Source organism: Lipotes vexillifer, unplaced genomic scaffold, assembly GCF_000442215.2.
Source record: "Lipotes vexillifer unplaced genomic scaffold, Lipotes_vexillifer_v1.1 scaffold945, whole genome shotgun sequence".
Taxonomy (NCBI): domain Eukaryota; kingdom Metazoa; phylum Chordata; class Mammalia; order Artiodactyla; family Lipotidae; genus Lipotes; species Lipotes vexillifer.
Window position 1 is genome coordinate 47929 of NW_006772158.1, and position 7438 is coordinate 55366.

At 39.9% G+C, this 7438-nt stretch overlaps 1 pseudogene across 1 annotated transcript; it reads left to right on the forward strand.

The window, feature by feature from the left end:
• The first annotated feature begins 1123 nt into the window (after positions 1-1123).
• On the forward strand, positions 1124-1718 carry LOC103073817 (tail-anchored protein insertion receptor WRB pseudogene; annotated as a pseudogene). The gene has a single exon (XR_014368674.1). The product of XR_014368674.1 is annotated as a tail-anchored protein insertion receptor WRB pseudogene (transcript).
• The last annotated feature ends 5720 nt before the right edge of the window (positions 1719-7438 follow it).

Consider the following 7438-nt stretch of genomic DNA (forward strand, 5'->3'; position numbering starts at 1 on the left):
AAGTGACCAAGTTCTGGAAATCATTGTGAGCCATTTCCACATTGTGACACTGAAAGGGAAAGTTCATGCTTTCCTTTGGCCCTTTTTCCCATTCTGCTGGCTAAGAGATGCCAAAAGATGAAGCAGCCACCTTGGACTCAGACATGGCAGAACTTCTTTACCAGCCCTGAACCACTTACCTCTACTCTGTTAACCTAAAAGAGAAACCAACTTCTATCTTGTTAAACTACTTGTGTACAATCTTGGGTCTCTTTCTTATAGTACCTGCACCCTCCTTAATAAAACCATGCTGAGCTAAACTTGCAAAATTTAAAAAGTACACACCGAGTCACTGGAACATGAGTAGACAGACCAATGGGACAAAAGAGAAAGTCCATCATAGAACCAAATACATACAGAAAATTAGTACAAAATCAAATCAGTGGGGTAAAGATGGACTTTATTTTTTAAATGAATAGTGTTGACACAACCAGGTATCTATACTATAGAAAAAGATAAAGTTCCATCTCCTCCTCACACCATACAGCAGGTTAAAACTCTAAGAAGATTTAATGAATTTACCCTTTGAGCCAACAGTTTCATTTCTGCAAATTTATTTACGATAAGGACATATCTGCACTTTATGGATAATGTATGTACATTTTCTCATTGTTTATAATAGCAAAAGACAGGAAAAAAACTTGTGTCTACCAATAAGGGATTAGATTTTTAAAACTATAGTATATAATTGAATGTTATACTATATGAAGTTGTAAGAAAGAATGAGAAAGCTCTGTATCTTCAGGATGTACTTAGGTGAAGAAAGTCGGATGCAAAATAGTGTATAGTACTATGCTACCTTTTGTATAAGAAAGGGGAGAAATGAAAATATATATTTATTTTTGCTTGTATCTGTATAAAGAAACACTGAAAGGATATATCAGAAACTAATAAAATGGTTAGCTATGAGAGTGGAAAGAGTAGGGTAGATGGGGACAGGAATGGGTATGGGAGTTCTAAATCTAAGTATTATGTAATAGTAATAATTATTACTATTAAGTATTAATAGGCAGTGCGCAGGCGCGGCGGCGCGCCTCTGGGGGGCGCTGGGCTCACTGCGCACGCGCGGCCATCAGCTTGGTCCCAGATGGAGCTGTTTTAGCCGAGCTGGCGCTGCCGGAGCCTCCGAGATGAGCACGGCAGAGGCTGACTGCTGGGCTTGGCTGCTGGTGCTCAGCTTCGTGTTTGGGTGCAATGTACTCAGGATCCTCCTCCCGTCCTTCTCCTTCACGTCCAGGGTGCTGCAGAAGGACGTGGAGCAGGAGTCTCAGATGCGAGCAGAGATCCAGGGTATGAAGCAGGAGCTCTCCACCGTCAACGTGATGGACGAGTTTGCCAGATACGCCAGGCTGGAGAGAAAGATCAACAAGATGACTGATAAGCTCAAAACTCACGTGAAAGCACGGACAGCTCGGTTGGCTAAGATAAAATGGGTTATAAGTGTTGCATTCTACATATTGCAAGCTGCCCTGATGGTCACACTCATCTGGACATACTATTCTGTCCCTGTGACCGTGGTGCCGAGTAGATGGATAACTCCACTAGAACGCCTGGTAGCATTTCCCACTGGAGTAGCAGGGCTTGCAGCAAAGGAACTGACGCCTAGAGAACTTACGTGTCCAGTGTCACCGAAATGTGAAGTAGCAGGGCTACAGTTCAACCCAAGCCTGCCTCAGTAATCCAAGCCCAATACCTGGGGTCTGATACCCCATTTATTGAAACACCACCTCTGGTTCCCAAATTCTGTGACTCCTTTTCAATTCACACTATGCTTAGCCCCTCTGCAGCATTTCCTGCTATCGGCCATTCTTTCACTTCTGAAAGAATTTCTTTTGGGTTTTAAAATTAGTACATGTCATCGTAGAATGATTAGAAATATAAGAAAAAACTTTTTAAAAGACTCAGTAGCTATGGATAACCCCTCTTAACATTGTGGTATATTTTTTCCAGTCTTTTTTTCTATTTATTTTTGTATGGTTAAGGTTATCTGGCACATACAATTTTTTACCCCTCTCATTATGTAAGCATTTCCGCATATCAATAAATTTCTTCAGATTAAGAGACGGACGTGCTGCTGGCTGTGCTGAGAGGGCAGCTTAATAAGTTTCTTTATTAAGGAAATATATATATATATATATATTTGTATTTGTTTAATGTCAGGAAGTACTTGGTTAACTCTATCACTATTGCTTATTCTGAGGTGTCTCCATATTTTAAAATATCAGTATAAGAACATTTTTCTATATTGACCTTTAATTAGATTTCCACCATGAATTGACTTTAAATACTTTAGAATGATGAACAAAAAAGTTCTGTTAAGAAGTCTCTTCTGTATCAGTGCTAAAGTCCAAGTACCATGAGCTCCAAAACAAGTGGCAGTGCTGGCACTCTATTTGGTTCTGTCAAAGTCCCTTACATCCTTTAGGACCAAGCCCATTCACCCATATTTGTTCAATTTATAGCTGCAGTTTCTGTAGTAATTGAGCATGTATCACAGACTCACTGTATATATCTACAAATTTTTAAGCCTAACTGCTTGGGAACAAAAGTTGAAATAAACATAGAGGGAAAAATATTTAGCTTCAGGAGGCAAGATTTTACTGAGCTAGATGAATACAAAAATAAATGATATGATGTTTGTGCTTTTTTATAAATAAATTTATTTTATTTATTTATTTACTTTTGGCTGCATCGTGTCTTTGTTGCTGCACGCGGGCTTTCTCTAGTTGCAGCAAGTGGGGGCTACTCTTCGCTGCATTGTGCATGCTTCTCACTGCGGTGGCTTCTCGTTGAGGAGCACAGGCTCTAGGCGTGCGAGCTTCAGTAGTTGTGGCTCGCGGGCTCTAGAGCGCAGGCTCAGTAGTCATGGCGCACAGACTTAGTTGCTCCACGTCATGTGGGATGTTCCTGGACCAGGGCTTGAACCCATGTCCCCTGCATTGGCAGGTGAATTCTCAACCACTGTACCACCAAGTAAGTCCCTGTTTGTGCCTTTTAAGAGGTGGTTATGTCACCTAAATATTTATGCACAATTTCTGAGAGTTCAATATGTATATATACATCTAAAGAGGTGACATATACATATTTTTTAAAATCTTGAATCAATTTAGAATTAATATTTGTGTAAAGTATGTATGTATGTATGTATTCATAATTCCTACTTATTTTGCTTAACATCTCACATAAAAGCATTTTTCATGTTATGGTACACTTTTCATAAACATACTTTTATGACTATAAAATATTTCATCATATAGATGAACCATAATTCACTCAACTATTACTTTCTAAAGGTAAACATTTGAGTTGTTTACAAACACTCAAGAGCACCATTAAAAAAAGGACATAAGGAATGTCTTTGTGCATAAATCTTCCTGTATTCTGATCATTTCCTTAAAATAGAGTTCTAGACTTCTTAGAATTACTGGATGGAGGTTTATGATATATATGTAGAATTGTTCTCCAAAAGGATTTTACTAACTCCACCAGTCTCACCAGCAGTGTTTGAGAGTGCCCATTTCCTTATACATATAGAGGATTTTAAGGGTTAGGACCACTCACATTCAGTTTATTAAAAACAAACAAAAGTTAAATCTTAGCTCACCACCCCTTTCTTGCCCTTTCTATACTCTCTCCTCCACACCATGTTCCCAGAGTCCTCTGTGCTGCTTCCCAGCCACCCAGGGTCTCTCACTGAGCTGTCCCACCCAAGCTGGCCTTCCCTAGAAAAGTTGACACTCTAGACTTTTCCCTCCTTATCTCATCCCCACACCCAAATTCAAAACTTTATATCCTGCATCCTATCCTCTTGGCCTGCCCTGGCCAGCAGATCAATCTTTTTTTTTTTTTAATAATTTTGTTTTTATTAAACCAAAGAAATGTTGGGTCTTCATTGCTGCGTGTGGGCTTTCTCTAGTTGTGGCGAGCAGGGGCTTCTCTTGTTGCAGAGCACGGGCTCTAGGCACATGGGCTTCAGTAGTTGTGGCACACGGACTTAGTTGCTCTGCGGCATGTGGGATCTTCCCAGATCAGGGCTTGAACCTGTGTCCCCTGCACTGGCAGGTGGAATCTTAACTGCTGCGCCACCAGGGAAGTCCCAATCGATCTTATATATTCATTACCAACAATGTATAATAAATGATAATAAAGAATAAATGTGTTAGGCCAAAAAATGGTCCCCAAAAGATATTCACATCAAATGCCTGGAACTTGTGTATGTTGCCCTATTTGGAAAAGAGTCTTTGCAGATGTCCATTGAATTAAACATCTTAAAATGAAGAGAAAATTCTTGATTTTCCGAGTGGGCCCTAAATGCCATTACAAGTGTCCCTATATGAGAGAGGCAAAGGAAGATCAGGCACACAGAACAGGAGAAGACCATGTGAAGAGGCAGGCAGAGATTCGAGTGATGCAGCCACAAGCTCAGGAACAGCGGCCAGCAACCAACAGAAGCTGGAAAAGGCAAAGAACAGATTCTCCCCTAGAGCTTCTAGAGGGATCATGGCCTCGCCCACACCTTGATTTTGGACTTCTAGCCTCCAGAACTGAGAGAATAAATTTCTTTTGTCACCACCTTTGTAGTAATTTGTTACAGTAGTCACCAGGAACGAATACAGTGCATCACCACGTTCTCTCCGTTAACACTAAGGCTGTACTTTAGGACAAGACTATGGGAGGAAGAGATAGTGTGGTTTATTAAATAACCACCAGGTGGCAGTACTGTGCAGGGGCTAGCAAGGAAACCGGTTCTGCTACTTCACGTTCTCTCTGGTCCCCTTTCCTTTCATCACTGCAACTCACTGGTGCCAATCTTCTTTCTAACCCTAAAAAGCTGCTGGCTTGGGCCTTGGGCATCCACAGGTACTTTAGATTATAGAGATTAGGTTGGGCATGCCAGGGGATGGTAAGCAATGAAATGAGATCTTTTAGTACTCTACAAAGCTTGAAGTACCGTCAAAGCTGAGCTGTATCCTTTGAGGGAAACAACCCAGGTCTCCCTTTAGGGATGACCTTTAGCAAATGGTGAAGTGGACAAAGCTGGTGGCCTCTATGTTTCTAGCTACTCCTTTTCAGTAAGCCCCTCCTCAAACACCCAGTGCTCTTTCTGCCCCAGGTCCTTCAGTCATGAGGAAGGTGAATTCCTTAGCTAACATCTATGGGCCAGGCATCCTCCCAAGACCACTTAGTCTTTAACACAGCCTAGAGAAAGCTATTGTAATTATCCTGATTTTACAGAGTGGAAAACTGGGGTTTAGAGCGGTCAACTAACAGGGTTACAGTTCTTAAGTGGTTGAGTCACACCTCAAACCTTGGTCATCTGATATTAATTGCCATATCTTAGTGCAACTCAGCTTCTGGCCATTTCTCTAATTTAACATTTACTGTCTGTATCACTCGTTTGACTAGCATTTTAATTATCTGTTACACAAATATATGTTATCTCCTAATTAGATCGCAAACTCCATTAAACCAGGGACTACACCTTAAGCTGTGTTTGCAGCCACGTATCACCTGTGGTAGTGAGCCTAAAAGTTTTAGCTTTTCACTAGATGATTAACATTTCTCATCTTGGGAAACAGTTCCCCCCAGTTAGAACCCCTGTCTGTGTCACTTTATTTAATGATTTTCAATTTAGAAAGATTCCATTGAGAACTTTATTTGGAAACTACAAAATTGTTAGGACTGGACTTAGAGCCAACATAATCCACAATAGCTTTATCTCAGTTCCTCCTAAATGTTTTAGGATGCAATAGGCCACCTATAACAGGCTTAAATTCCTCCTAGAGGTACAGTATAATAAAATCAAAGATGATTATAGTAAGTGACATTATTGGGTCAATGTCACCTTCTTAATCTGCAGACAAAACTTTACAGCAGTGTCCAGATATATCTACAAACCTGTTTTTATAGTTCCCAAGTTAATAGATCCTCTATCTCATTTTTGCATTGTATATCTGCATTTTCTTAGGCTAATTCTAACTCAAGTTGTTACCTGTTTTAAATGAACACATATGTAGCTTCCAGAACCACTTCTTTTCACTTCAACAATTAGAACGAATGTTATTTTAGACATAATAATTAAATCTACCCAATGATGAAGATTCTTTCTGGGATTCTATGAACCCTTCTATATTTTCACGCTTAGAAATATATCCTCACTATATTATCTTTTATCTCAAAACTCTTATGTCAATTTTGCACTCATTTAGTTGGATTTCACTGTACCTATATATTATTTTTGCAGTTTTTTCCCAGCTTTATTGATATATAACTGACATAATATTGTGTAAGTTTAAGGTGTACAATGTGTTGATTTGATACATTTATATATTGCAAAATGATTACCACCAAAGTATTCTTTGATTTTTTAATGTTCTTAGGCAAAAGCAATACAATATTGACCTACCTTCATATTTACTGGTAGAATGATTAGGGTGCATTAGTTTAATGGGCTACCCATCACAAAGTTATCAAGTGAGGTCACAGGTATGAAAGTGCTTTGGAAACGGTAATTAACAACACACATGTAAAATTATAGTATTGTTACTGTTACTCTTTTGAGAAATATTACAAGAAGAGAAATCCAAAGAATATTTAATGATTACATTTTGATCACTGTGTAACCTAAGAGGAGTTAATATTTGAAGATAGGAGAACCTTCCCAGAGATTTCTCAATGTAAATAATTGCTTAACCCAGTGCCTTTCAAGCTATAATGTGTATAAGAATCCTCTGGAGATCTTGTTAACATGCAGATTCTGGTTCAGTTAACATGCAGACTCTGGGCTGGGCCTGAGAGTCTGCATTTCTGACAAGCTCCCAAGTGATGCTCATGCTTCTGATCTCTGGACCACACTGTGTGTGCCAAGGAATAATTTTGGCTCTGCCTCTTAAACTCAATGACTAATCCTATTATTAAGGGCAAATGTGTGGTTGCAAGGAAACATATATTCAATAGGTGGAGACATCCCTTTCTCATAAATACAGAGCTGGCACTGAAACTCTGGTTTGGAAGATGAGCTTAAAAATCATCCAGGTAGGGTCTTCCCTGGTGGCACAGTGGTTAAGAATCCACCTGCCGATGCAGGGGACATGAGTTCGAGCCCTGGTCCGGGAAGATCCCACATGCCGCAGAGCAACTAAGCCTATGCGCCACAACTACTGAAGCCTGTGCACCTAGAGCCCATGCTCCGCAACAAGAGAAGCCACTGCAATGAGAAGCCCACTAGCCCCGGCTCACTGCAACTAGAGAAAGCCCACAGGCAGCAACGAAGACCCAACGCAGCCAAAAATAAAATAAATTAATTAAATAAATTTTGAAAAATCATCCAGGTAGGCCCATATAAATAATTCTAAACAGAGAGATTTCTATCCCTTTTTTCAGTATCTGTAGGGAAAAG